At 41.4% G+C, this 13,056-nt stretch overlaps 1 protein-coding gene across 2 annotated transcripts in view; it reads left to right on the top strand.

Annotated features, from left to right (window-relative positions):
• Positions 1–325: 325 nt before the first annotated feature.
• Positions 326–13,056, top strand: part of MLPH (melanophilin) — an 872,816-nt gene continuing 860,085 nt past the window's right edge. For both annotated transcript variants that reach the window (XM_044060732.1, XM_044060731.1), the window contains exon 1: positions 326–432. The gene's annotated coding sequence lies outside the window, so the exon portion shown is untranslated. The remainder of the gene's footprint in view (positions 433–13,056) is intronic.

Genomic DNA, 13,056 nt, shown 5'->3' with positions numbered 1-13,056 from the left:
AATAAACACAATTTTACTACCCTTGGATATGTGTATGTATGTATATATATATATATATATATATATATATATATATATATATATATATATATATATATATATATATATACGTGTGTGTGTTTGTTTGTCTGCAGACCAAGAAAGTTACAGACTGAACAGTTATCACTGCGGGTGTACTCTAATGAATACAGAATTTAACTGGCTCTATCCACCCTTTGATTACACTAAGCTGAATCTGTGAGGCATGTCCTAATCACCCATGTGATTGTTGTAGCTGATTATAACACAAGAGTTTCTGCTCTAGGCAAAGAGAACCTCTCACAAAGGCACATGATAAGACCTTTTCCCTCTTTGGTTGACTGCTCCGGCTTTTTATTTAATTTTTGCTCATTACTGAAGAGTTAAGCTTGCCAGTACATCAGAATATACCAGGTAAGCCGAACTTTTTTTCATATGTGCAACATTCATTTGGCACGAGTACAGACTAAACTACTAAAGCTCAGGTAACTATTGTACTGTAGGTGAAAATCAGCTGTAGGGTAAAACTGCTTTTAACTTAGTGCAGTATGCCCGACTTTCCTGCTAACCTTATACGTACCAGAAATGCTTTTAAATAAATGTTTGCTGCAAGTTTTGTAGCTCTCCTGTTTATACTCGGAACCATTTAATCCTTTGTTAATCTTTTACTTGATAACTGGCATTGTTCTGCGTAGGATGTTTCCTTTAATTTTTTTACATTGTCAGAGCTACATTTTTACATATTTGTTTTCACTCAACTATGTATTTTGTTCTGCACTGCTGATCTGATACTTGGGAGTGTCTTGTATTCAAGCTTATTGTATTCTGAGTGTTTTAACCCTATAACAGAGCTTTTAAAATTAAGACAGCTTTCCTTTTAACCAGTTACTTTACAAGTAAACTTGACTATCCATAACCATAATATAAGTAAATATATTTTCCATTTGTGTTTTATTTCATGTACTTAGTTTTGTGCTTTTCATTTACTTGTTGCATTTAAAGTTGGTGTTTCTTGGTGCCGTTCAACAATGTTCCCTCCCGGAAAACATATTTATCTCTCTCACTTACTTGTGCTCCCACTGTTCTATATATATATATATATATATATATATATATATATATATATATATATATATATATATATGTATTAGGCGAACATTTGTACTGAGTTGTGAAATGCTGACATCAAGCATTTTGATAATGATGGAAGGTCTGCAAGGAGCTACTGCAGAAAAATATGCCTTTGTATTTCATAGGTAAACACAATGGTATCTTTAACTTCGACAGAGATGGACACTGCTTAATTTTCTGCTGCAGTGTGTTGCAGGAAGTAACATTTATCCTAATATATTTACATTGTATTATAACTGTTTTTCACACTTTCTGCTTTAAGCCTGAGGTGCGGCTGGCTAACTAAGTAATTGAGTAATGTGATAAAAAGGCCCCTACAGAAATATTTCATTAAAACAAGTACAACTTTGTTTCTAGTCAGCAGAGACCAAAATCTTGAATTTTGTAGATGTTACAGATGCCATAAAATGACCATTGGCTATTTTCTGTTTTTATTGCCCCATACAGGAGTTTATGTTTGGAAAGACTGCCTTCTCATAGCTTGTCATGTTGGTTTCTAACCTGATTTTGTCATTTTATTTATTTCCCCTTGAATACCTGTCTGGATAAGAAGTACTTTGTATGTAGGCAAACAATGAAGCTAAGAAGAGGTATTATACTGTGACAGGCACAAACCTGAACCGCCTTTCAGAAAGGCCTTATCTAAAATTGGCACGGATTCTTTTAATTGATTTTCTCGATTTTAGCACTGTGTTACTGTAAAACCATATTCCCAGATGAAAATGAAAAATTCTTTCTTCCAAAATACCTGAAACAGAAAGAGTACAAAACAGAAATAGTACATGAGCATGTCTTTTTCCATTCAGTTCATTTTTCATTACTAATTTGTTTCTTATTTGTCAGTGATTTACTAAAATATTAAAAAGTAATATCTATTTGTTAAATTGCTGAGCTGGGTGGAGAGATCCTGTGAATACAAATAATGTTGCTGAAAGGGTTCTAATATTTCTTTGAAGCCATTAAAGTGGCTTTTGTTCACAACAAGATTTATGGGGGGATTTGCAAAAAAACAGAACTAATAATATAATTGGGGGTATCCAAAAGGGAAAAAAAAGCATAGTGTCTCTTTGCATTTACCTTAGTACGATGCAGATCAGTGCAGATTAACCATGCATGAGTGCTGACACAGCACTGTCACACTCGGGATACAGCTCCGTAATGAAATTGCAACCACAAAAATGGCAATAACTGCACTGCTGGAATGACCATGCTATGTGCGGTCACATGACCCAAAGGAAAGCTTTAGGCAGGTGGCATTCCGAAAGCTGTTTGTGTTCACATGCACACTGAAATACCTTTAGCTGCAAGACCAACACTGGTGCCACAGTAAAGGGCTGAATCAATTCGTTCTATGAATGGAGCTGTAAGGGGGAGATAATACAAGCAAAAATTAGGAAGAGCTCACACAGGTACACATAAAGGCAATAGGAGGGGAAGATAAGTGAAGGGGGACGCTTATACTTTTTTGTGAATACAGGTGTTCATTTTATTTTTAAGAAGGATGGGAGGATGACAAAAGGAATGTGCAGGTAGGATGGAGGATATAGGGAAGAAAGCAGGGCCAGATAAAGAGAGAACACTGCCTCTGGTATCACAATCAGTGAGGCTTGCTAACTGTGCAGCTTTACCAACCACACAAGTAGACACTTCATGGTGCCATTGTGGACTTCAAACCACTGCTCCACCTCGATCCTGATGAACCACTGCACTTCCATGATGTGACCTAGGAGGTCTTCTCTCTACCTCTCCCAGATGAGGATCCTTCATCCCCCTGAAAGGTGGCCACAGAAGCCGCTAGGTAGCCCTCTGAGTAATCTTCTACAGAGTGATCTTCATCACCCTGTAGTGGGACAGACCTGGGAACTTCTGTGTATCCAGTGGTAATCATGGTGATTGGTGCATGACCTTCATCAGCCTGCAGAGAGGTAGTACTGGGTACTGCTATGAACACAGTGGTAGTCATAGTGGCCATTGTAGAATGCAGTGGCTGCTGCTTTGCCACAGCTTGCACCACGGCTGATCCTACAGAAAAAAAATCAGTGGGAGAAAAAAAGAGAAGGAAAAAATACAAGATATTAGTAATGTGTGATGCATATCATTCAAATAATACAGGCAGCAATTCACTACAATTATCTTGCCATCAGGAGAGCATGTTTTGCCTCCTTAAACAAGCCACCCTTTTCTCTAGTAACTGGGGGTCTGAAAAACATTAGATAAACAGCAATCATCAGACATTATCCCTGACAAAAGAAGACAGAAAGGGTGCATTTAAGTAAGAGGTGCAGTAACTGAACAGAAGTGTGTGGGGGTAGTATTGCACATGACATGACAGGAGGTTAATATGCTAGATGGCAACCTGGTAGGGGACAGGTCAGAGTAGGACAGGTTGTCCAGTGGCACAGTTGCAAAATCATCAACAGACAACACATTCATGTTACCCAGAGCTGAGATACAAGAAGAACTACTGGCATCCCCTTTCTTTAGTCCTAGATACCCCTTCCATTTCAGTCCCACCCAACCTACATAGGTGCCAATATCACAAAAAGCATCAAAGGGCCACACTGTCAACATAGACAAAGGTGAGTAGGTGGCCATCAGCATTATGTCTCAAGTGTATTCGCAGATCTGAGTGTTACATGTGATATCAGTCAGCAGATGTACAGATCACTGATGCAGGCACAGATGACCATTACTTACACCAACTCAGAGACACTGCATGAGCTGTTTGGCCTGCATGAGGACCTGCAACTGTTAAAGGAAATACTGCACAATCCTGCAATGCATGCAGAATGACATGGCATACAGGGACCTGGAGCAGTCATGAATGTTGATGACATTGGTGTCCCATGTGGCAGTCATTGGTGCAACCATGAGGAGGTGACCAACTGGCTGTCATGGCCATGTTAGAAGTCAGATGTACTTTCCACAATCCCATGCCAGGTTTATACAAATGGCAGACACCACTCTGGAGACAGTGTCACTGTCCAAACTATATTGGTGTGCGTACTCCCCTGATTGCGATCAATGCTCTTTCTGGTTCACCTTGAGCACATACCACTGAGCAAGCCATTCAGAGTCACAGAGTTCAAATCTATCTCACTTTGTTATATCCCTATGATAAGTAACAGCTACCCTCCCCCATTCCTGAGAGGTCATGTAAGCCAACATTCTACTAGAACATCACATGAGGGGAAAACAGTGGGGTCCCTATCTACTAGAATATCCCATCAGGGAAAAACAGTGGGATCCCTATCTACTAGAATATCCCATCAGGGAAAAACAGTGGGATCCCTATCTACTAGAACATCCCATCAGGGAAAACAGTGGGATCCCTATCTACTAGAACATCCCATCAGGGAAAAACAGTGGGATCCCTATCTACTAGAATATCCCATCAGGGAAAAACAGTGGGATCCCTATCTACAAGACCATCACATGAGGGGAAAACAGTGGGATCCCTATCTACTAGAATATCCCATCAGGGGAAAACAGTGGGATCACTATCTACTAGAATATCCCATCAGGGGAAAACAGTGGGATCACTATCTACTAGAATATCCCATCAGGGGAAAACAGTGGGATCCCTATCTACTAGAATATCCCATCAGGGAAAAACAATGGGATTCCTATCTACTAGAATATCCCATCAGGGAAAAGCAGTGGGATCCCTATCTACAAGACCATTACATGAGGGGAAAACAGTGAGATTCCTACATACTCTTAACATGGTATGAAATCCCTTGGACAGGATGCCTTCATTCCTGGCACTCCAGGGCCACATGGGAACCCCAGACAGTTTTCTAATCGTGGAAGCTCCACCATCTCACTGGAGGATGTGATCCCTGTCTCCCCCACCAAGTCTCTTAGCCATTTGTGTGGCTACTGCATCTACCACCGTGGTCCTTCTATATCTGCTAGGATGACTGTTCCCTATCACCAGGGACCCTTATTTTTTATTTTTCTTGGCAAATGCTAGTAAATCCCCAACATTAAATGCCCGAGAATTGGAAAAACATGGGATTTTCATAGACTTTGTGATTTTAGGTGTGAGCACTCATTCATCACTACCTGTATTTCTTGTTATATTTATTAATTATAATACTGTCAGCTTATATTACTGGTGCTCTGTGCACTGAATCTTGTTTAATTTTGCATATATATAGATGAACTAGAAAATTATAGTGAAAACATTGTAAGAAACAGAAAGTACATTTAAATATCATGGGTATAGTTCCAACAATTCATCTCATGAAAACAGAATTTCATTTTTTAGAACAGTAAATCATGTTCCCATGTATCAGTGTTTTCCACTCCAGTTGTGGAGCTGATAATTACTGTGCCCTGTTCACTCCTCTGGCTTTTGTGAGTATGCTATTTGTCTAGTGCACAGTGTGGCCAGTGAGTGCACTGTAATGAATAGCCTGAGTGTGTTGTTGCATCTATCAGCTTAAATGTGTATATGTCATGTCACATCCCAGAGCCGTGGACCAGATGCACCTCTTTGTCAGTGCCGCCATGTATTGTACCCACATTTGTCTGACATAGGGTTTCACATCACTTCAGCCAGATGTGATGACTCTTCCACTTCTGCTACAGGTTTGTCTGGTAGTACTACAGTGTGCCCACATTGCAACTACTTTTGTAGTGCAATATTATGTGGCATGGTGCAGACCACAAATATCTTGTTGGTGGTCTATGGAACATACTTCATTGTGCCACCAGAGGTATTCCCAGCAGCAGAAGTGGTTCTTCAGAGCCCAAACACACTTTTGATGATGCATATGTATGTGATAGTGCTGTGTTATATGCATCATCTCTTCCATGAGGGCTGCAGAAGGATGGGGGGGGTCATAAGCCATAATTCCAAGGTATACAATAGTGGACATCATTATGAATGGTCTGCTACACATGTTTAAAGGATCAGAATATCCCACACTCTGTGGGTAGCGATATGTGCACCTAGTAATTGCATGACAAAGTGGGAATTCACCCTACACAAAAAGCTGGTACAGGTCACACATGTGCCAGATGGCAAAATTATGGGAACTATCTGGATGGTACACAGGTTCATAGGTTCAGAGGAGGCTACTATGCTAACAGCCTTAGAGCCCTTACAAGCCTAGTCAAATTTATCCTGAGTTACCCTAATTGTCAGTGGTTAGGTGAGTGAAGTTCTCAGGGGTAAGGGCCTATGGTAGTTAATACCGATTTCCTCTGTTCAGGAGGGACATGGGCACTACCCCAGGAGTGAATTTGTGGTCACCCATCCATTGATCTAGGTTGTGGTTGAAGAGGGACAGGGAGGGGCTCTGTTTCACATGAATTGGAAGCTTGCTCCAGAGAAATGGCAGTCTCTGGAAGATGCATCTATCTGTCCAGCACAACCTGTTCATATCAGAGGCTAGGTTAAGATCCGTTGAGTGACTGACCCTTCTGCAGTTTGATTTATGAATGTGTAGCATTTCCATCAGAGCCGAGTCAGAGACTACCCTGTAATCCAGGCAAAGGCCACACCTAAGCAACCTGTAGTACACAGAATACAGTGACAGGGCTGTCAGTCTTTCTACCATGTAAGACTTGTTTTGTGTACCCTATAATTTCTTGGTGAGAAACTGCTGTGGTCTCTCAAATTGTTGCAGGTTTCTGATGAGGTACATGCAAAAGGGAGCATTGTACTCAATTATTGGCCTGATAAGGACTGAGTATAATAGAATTATAACATCCTTAGATTGAGATGTGATGCTTTTACTTAGAAGATGTGCCACATAGAAGGATTTTCTTACTACTGTGGATACATGGTAATCAAAGTTCAAATCGCTATTAACATGAGTACTCAGATCACGTACCACTGGGTCTATGCTTAGGGGGCATGCTGTCTATAATGAAATTAGCAGGGATGTCAGCTTTCCCAAAAGGAATAATAATGCATTTTTTTGCATTTAGCTTTAATCTGTGGCTTTGGCACCGATCATTTGTCTGCATTAACCCTGTCTGCAGTATATTAACATCATTAATGGACTTGGTGATTGCTCCTAATTTGCAATCATCAGTGAACTTGGTCAGCCACAGGCCATCCAAGTTTGCATGGAATTCTGAGAAATGAATTCTGAATAGTAAGGTGCCCAACTCAGAACCCTGTGGTATGCCACTGGGGACTGGTCTTTTGCTAGAGGTGAAGTCACCCACTTTGATAGTATGTGCCTGTTGGTGAGCCTGTTGGCTACCCATCTGGAAATGTAGAGGTTAATTCCCAACTGGTAGAGTTTCTCTATAATACCTGAGTGGGAGATTGTGTCAAATGCCCTGGCTAGGTCAACATAGGTGGCATGCACTATTTTTCCCTTGTCCAGGGCCTTGGTGACTTTTTCAAAGAAGTCAACCATGTTTAACAGGCATGATCCACCTTTAACAAATCCAAACTTGGTTGGGTCCAGAGTTTGGAGATTACCTATATCCTTGTTAATAATGTCCATAATGATTTTTTCTATGGTCTTGCAGATGAGGCTAATAAAGTTTATGGGTCTATAATTCCCAGGGTCAGTTGATGGTCCCTCTTTTTGCAGAGGGATTACTGTTGCTGTCCTCCATTCTGCTGGAACATAGTCAGTTCTCAGGTTGTGGTTAAACAGGGATACAGGTTGCTCTGCTAGGTCATGTTTTAAGTTGTTTAAAAGACAACCTGGGATGTTGTCTAGTCCCATTCATGCTATGTTTTTGGCCTTGGAGAGTGCCTATATGAACCTGTCTCTTGAGATAATAGGCTGAGAAATGGTGGTAGGTGTACTTTGGAGGATGACTGGTGGGATGGGGGTGAAGTTTGCACCAAATCTATCAGCAAGCAGGTTGACTATTGCCTCCAGTTGTGTATGGGTGATGCCATCCACAACCAGTTCATTGCATAACTGGGTATTCCGTTTTAGATTTCAGACATAGTTAAAGAATGCCTTGTGATTATTCTTAGCTAGGGACGTTATTTTTCTTCATAACTACATTTGGAGGTCTTGGCAAGATCTGTGACTTGTTTATTTAAGCTAGAGAGGGATTTCTTCCCCTGCTGAGCTAGTTCCATCTTGTTCTTAGACATAGGTTCATAGGTAGGTACTAGGCTATTGGCCAAGGGCCTACATAAGCCTAGTCAACAAGATTCCCTGGCTTATGCCACCCAAGAAAGTTATTTTCCTGTGCCACTGTTGAGCAGAGACACAGAAGTGATCCCCGGGGTGTATTTCCTATTTCCCATCCACTCATCAAGATTTTTCTTGAAGAGTGCTAATGAAGAACTTTGCTTAACATAGATGGGTAGCCTGTTGCAGAGTATGGGAAGTCTCTGGGACAGGAATCTATCTCTCCAGCATGTCCTGTTTATTGTGGTGACAAGGTTTAGGTCCCTAGAGCATGTAGCTCAGAGGGATTGGGATTTCTTTAGGTGTAGCATGTCCAACAGCTCTGGGTTTGACATAGCTTTATATGTTAGGCAGAGATCACCTCGAAGTAGGCGATATGCTATGGAGTAAAGCTGGAGTTTTTTGAGACAGTCAGTGTAGGGCATTTGTTTGAGGCCAGTAATCCTCTTTGTGAGGTACTTCTGTGGCCATTCCAGCTGCTGCAGATGTGTTGTGAGGTACATTCTAAAAGGGGCGTTGTACTCTATAATGGGTCTAATGAGTGTCAAGTAGAGGGGAACAATGACCTCTTTTTTCCTGGATGAGAACCCTTTTATAATGAGGTGTGCCATGTAGAAGGACTTCCTGACTACTGTGGCGATGTGACTATCAAAGGAGAGACTCTGTCCACCTGGGTCCCAAGGTCTCTTATCACACATTCAGTGTTAAGTAGATTGCTGCCTATGTGGTAGTTCATGGGTACAGAGTTTTTACCAAAGGGGATGACACTGCACTTTTTGGCATTGAGCTTGAGGCCATGGCTCTGACACCAGGCATCTGTCTCATCAAGGCCCTTCTGTAGGATGTCCACTCATTTGGGGACTTGACTATGGCTCCTAGTTTGCAGTCATCTGTGAACTACATTAACCAGAGGCCTTCTGTGTTAGCCTGTACTTCAGAGAAGTAGATACCAAACAGGAGAGGTCCCAGGACGGTACCCTGTGGTACTCCACTTGTCACTGCTTTGAGGTCAGATTTGGAGTCTGCAACTTTTACAGTGACATAAGTTTTATTAGTTTTATTAGTTTCTTTCTCTTTTTGTATAGCCTGTTTATACTAGGGGTCCACCAGAGTGGCTTGTTTTTTTCAGCAAGGCCTGATTTTGAAGTGGCCAGGTACAACTGATTCTATACAACTACTAAAGGCCATTGGTGTAAACTTCTACATAGGAGTCTGTGTTATCTCCATTTGAGGGGGCTTTGAAACTTCTTGTACCATCACTTAATGGGTGGTAATTTGTTTCAGAAAAATTCTTAAGCATTTTTGAACCAGATGGAGTATTTGGTCTTATAATTACACTGAATGAGACTGATTTATGGTCCAGTCTTACCAGTGAGGGGGGTGGGTGCAATGGTTCAATGCTTTCCCATGTTAGTGAGTACTATGTCAAGGATATTTGTGCCTCTTGTGGGTGTGCTGACTAGCTGTTACAGAGCATTTGCATCAACAAAGTCCAAGAACCTCTGAGCCAGCATGTTTGTGGTCATATATTTTTCTCAGTTGATGGTAGGATAATTAAAATCTCCCAAGAGTAAGGTGCTGGACTGTATAACAAGGGACTCCAGTAAGTCCAGGTATGCAGTATGCTTTTCCTGTTTCATGGTGGGGGATCTATAGCTAGCTATTATGTGCTAGGGGGGGCTTTGCCTATAGTTAATTGGACATGGATTAGGTTAATAGAGTCCCTATGTACCGCACACCACATGACAGATGATGGAGTAGAAACCCAGATTGATAGATTGATAAACTGCACGCAATATTGAGTAGTTGGGGCTTAGATAGCAAAGTGGGTTCAGTCAGTGACCCCTAAAACCTCAGAAAAATGGGCTATATCATAGAATGCATGCAAAGTTGTGGTTCTGTCCTCTGCAGTCGATGGAAACCAAAAAAGGTTTGTTCACATGCTGCAGTATCAAGGAACTGGTATAGGACTGACAAGACTGACAAATGCAAAACTCCTAAGGCGTCCCCTATAAGATGATGAAAAGTTTCTGTAGCAAGGATGGTTAAAGCTATACAAACCTTTATGACCACTTTGATAGGCATTCCATACCTCCCCCTTGATTTCACGTGATGGCAACATATATCTACTCACTCCCACATCCCATGTGGCCTCCTCATCCACAGGGTAGTAGTCGACGATGTCCCAGTTGTAGAGGTGATGGTATGATAGCCATTGGTAGACCCTTCTACAATTCTGAGGATGACAATATTGTGTTCACTCTAAATGTGGACACTATAGAAGTGGCTACTAACACATGCTGTCCAGCTACTGCTGATGCTAGTCCATGCATCTTAGTGCGTGCAAAGCTCCTTTACACTGTCAAATCTGGATGTTTGGAATAGTCTATTGCTGTAGCTCATTGTGCTAATCTTACACATTTGTGAACTGTACTGCTGTGTTTGATTTTGTCATTTGCTTACATAACAGATCTCAGTACCATGTTGACATTCATTTGCATGTCAACTGTTTGATATGATGTATACCATGTTATTTCGCCAGCAAGGTTTTTCTTCATGCTTCTCTGAATGGCTGCACTATTTGTTTCTGTATATCTTCACCTAAAAAGGTGCTATTTCTGAATGAAGTAAGTAAAGGGTGTACCGTGAACAGAAACTGCCAACAGGAAATAACTAACAGCAGTGGCAGTAAAGTTATTCTGAGACTGGCTAAGAAATAAGCTTCTTAGAGAGTAATGTAAAAGAGTAACATTGCATAAAGCATACGGTATAAGAATACATAATGTGAAGTTGTTCTGTCTCACCGTTCATTCTTTACTGATAGGTTCGGAGCCGATCCCTCGACTCCGAGTTGGCCACTTGCAAAGCTCGAGGTCTTCAAATAGCTCGAGGCCAAGTCCCTATCCCGTGATGCACCTAGAGTTACCTCAAATCTAGTTTACCTCTGCAACAGATTGGAGGTTCTCTTTTTTCATACATTTCTTAGTGATATTGATATCTAGGTAGTTTAGATAGTATTATAAGCTCTTAAGCGTATTTGTGTGTTTACCTATATTGTATTCCCTTACCCTAGTGTGCTTTAAATTCTAGTTGGCCTCTTGTTTTTAGGTCTAGTTTAAAGATTTTTTGAGTACTTAGAGTGTGCTTAGTCAGTGACCTTTTGTCACTTCTTATACAAAACTTTACATAGCTTTCTTATTTAGAGTGTATTTTAAAATAGTTGGATAGCAGTATAGTCTGTTTACCGTGCTTTAGACAGAAGTTTTTCCTGTCACGTTCACATTTAGATAGTTATTTGCAGTGTGGGCGTGACTTGGCCTTAATTTTCTAAAAGGCTTTGGTTTGATAATTACTGTTTAGCATTTTTTGTAGTTGACAGTAATTTTCTGTCTGATATAATTATTGTTAAGAATGTATTTAGACAGTTAGATAAGGCTTAGCGTGTGTTTTACAGCAGCTATCCTTTTTTTCTCAGTATAGGCTGCTTATCATTAGAATTGTGTACTTTAGCCAGCCTTCTTTCTGTCACTTTAATATTTAGATTATTATTAGTCTGTGTGTGTGTGTGTGTGTTTTCTAAGGGCCTTTGTTTGATAATTACTGTTAAGGAGTTTTGTAGTTGACAGTAATTGTCTGCTGATATAATAATGGCTGACCAAGATAGCATCCCAAGTCAGGCTTTAAAAAGTGCCCTAAATGTGGCCAAAAGATGTCTGTAACTGACAGCCATGTCACTTGTGTGTACTATCTAGGAGCTTTGCATTTACAGGATAGCTGCTCCATATGCCATTCCTTTTCCTCCAGAGTCCTGCAGGAGAGAAGGGAGAGAAAAAGGAAAAGACAGAGGTTTGTTAAAATCCTCCTTCCAAGAAGCTTTGAGTGATCAAGATGGATCCAGCAAGTCCTCAAAGTCTTCTAAGACTTCTGAGACAACAAAATCAAAGAAATCTTTGACTTCGGCTCCACAGACATCAGAACCAACAGTCTTTTCTTTTCAGAGCTGGTCCCCAGTCCTGGAACCGGTATCCAAAATTCCTAAGAGTCCTTTATTACAATCGGTACCACCATCAGTCCATTCATCTTGGTCCTGTATTAGCCTTTCTGGCCTGGATGTGGATTGTGTGGTGCAGAAGCTGTTACAGGCACTGGCCTTTGCAAAAATTTTATTGGCTCCAACCCAACTGGCTTCGGAGCCAAAGACACTTATACCAGCTAAAACTTTTCCTCCTCCGAGCCATACTGGTCCTTCGGAGCCAGATGAGTCAGACTTGTTGATTGTGGAACCTTCGGAGCCGACACCTGCTCCAGTGTCTTTGGCTCTGTTCACTCTGACATCCTCGGTGCTGATCGAGGACTCTAGGAGCCGACACTCTCTGGTCGGGGTCGGAGAAGATAGTTGGACCGACTTGTCAGTTCCAACTCTGCCTCTCGGGGCTTTGGTTCAGATGAGCTTGGCTCCTACCTCTGGCTCAGAGCACAATGTCCCGGTGCCAGAGGTATCAATGATTTCCTCGGATCTGTCGGTTTCCTTGCATCAGAGCAGAGGTGCCTTTGATGCTATGAGGAGAGTTATGTCTCCTAAAACATCCTTGACCTCAGGTCTGGCTTCCTTCTCCTCTAAAGCACCTGTCTCTGCTTCTGCCTCAGAGATCATGACCAAGCGTAGAAACACAGAGCCTCAGGAAGCCCCATTGGGTGGTCTTTGCGCTTCCAAGACCTCACCAGAAGCTCCCACTGATGAGGTTTCCAGGAAGAGAGTTTGTAAGAGGAAACATCTAGTCTT

The sequence above is a fragment of the Protopterus annectens genome, chromosome 2.part0 (assembly GCF_019279795.1).
Source record: "Protopterus annectens isolate FY-2018-M chromosome 2.part0, PAN1.0, whole genome shotgun sequence".
Classification (NCBI taxonomy): domain Eukaryota; kingdom Metazoa; phylum Chordata; order Ceratodontiformes; family Protopteridae; genus Protopterus; species Protopterus annectens.
The sequence above is the reverse complement of the archived record's forward strand: the minus strand, read 5'-3'. Positions and strand labels throughout refer to the sequence as shown.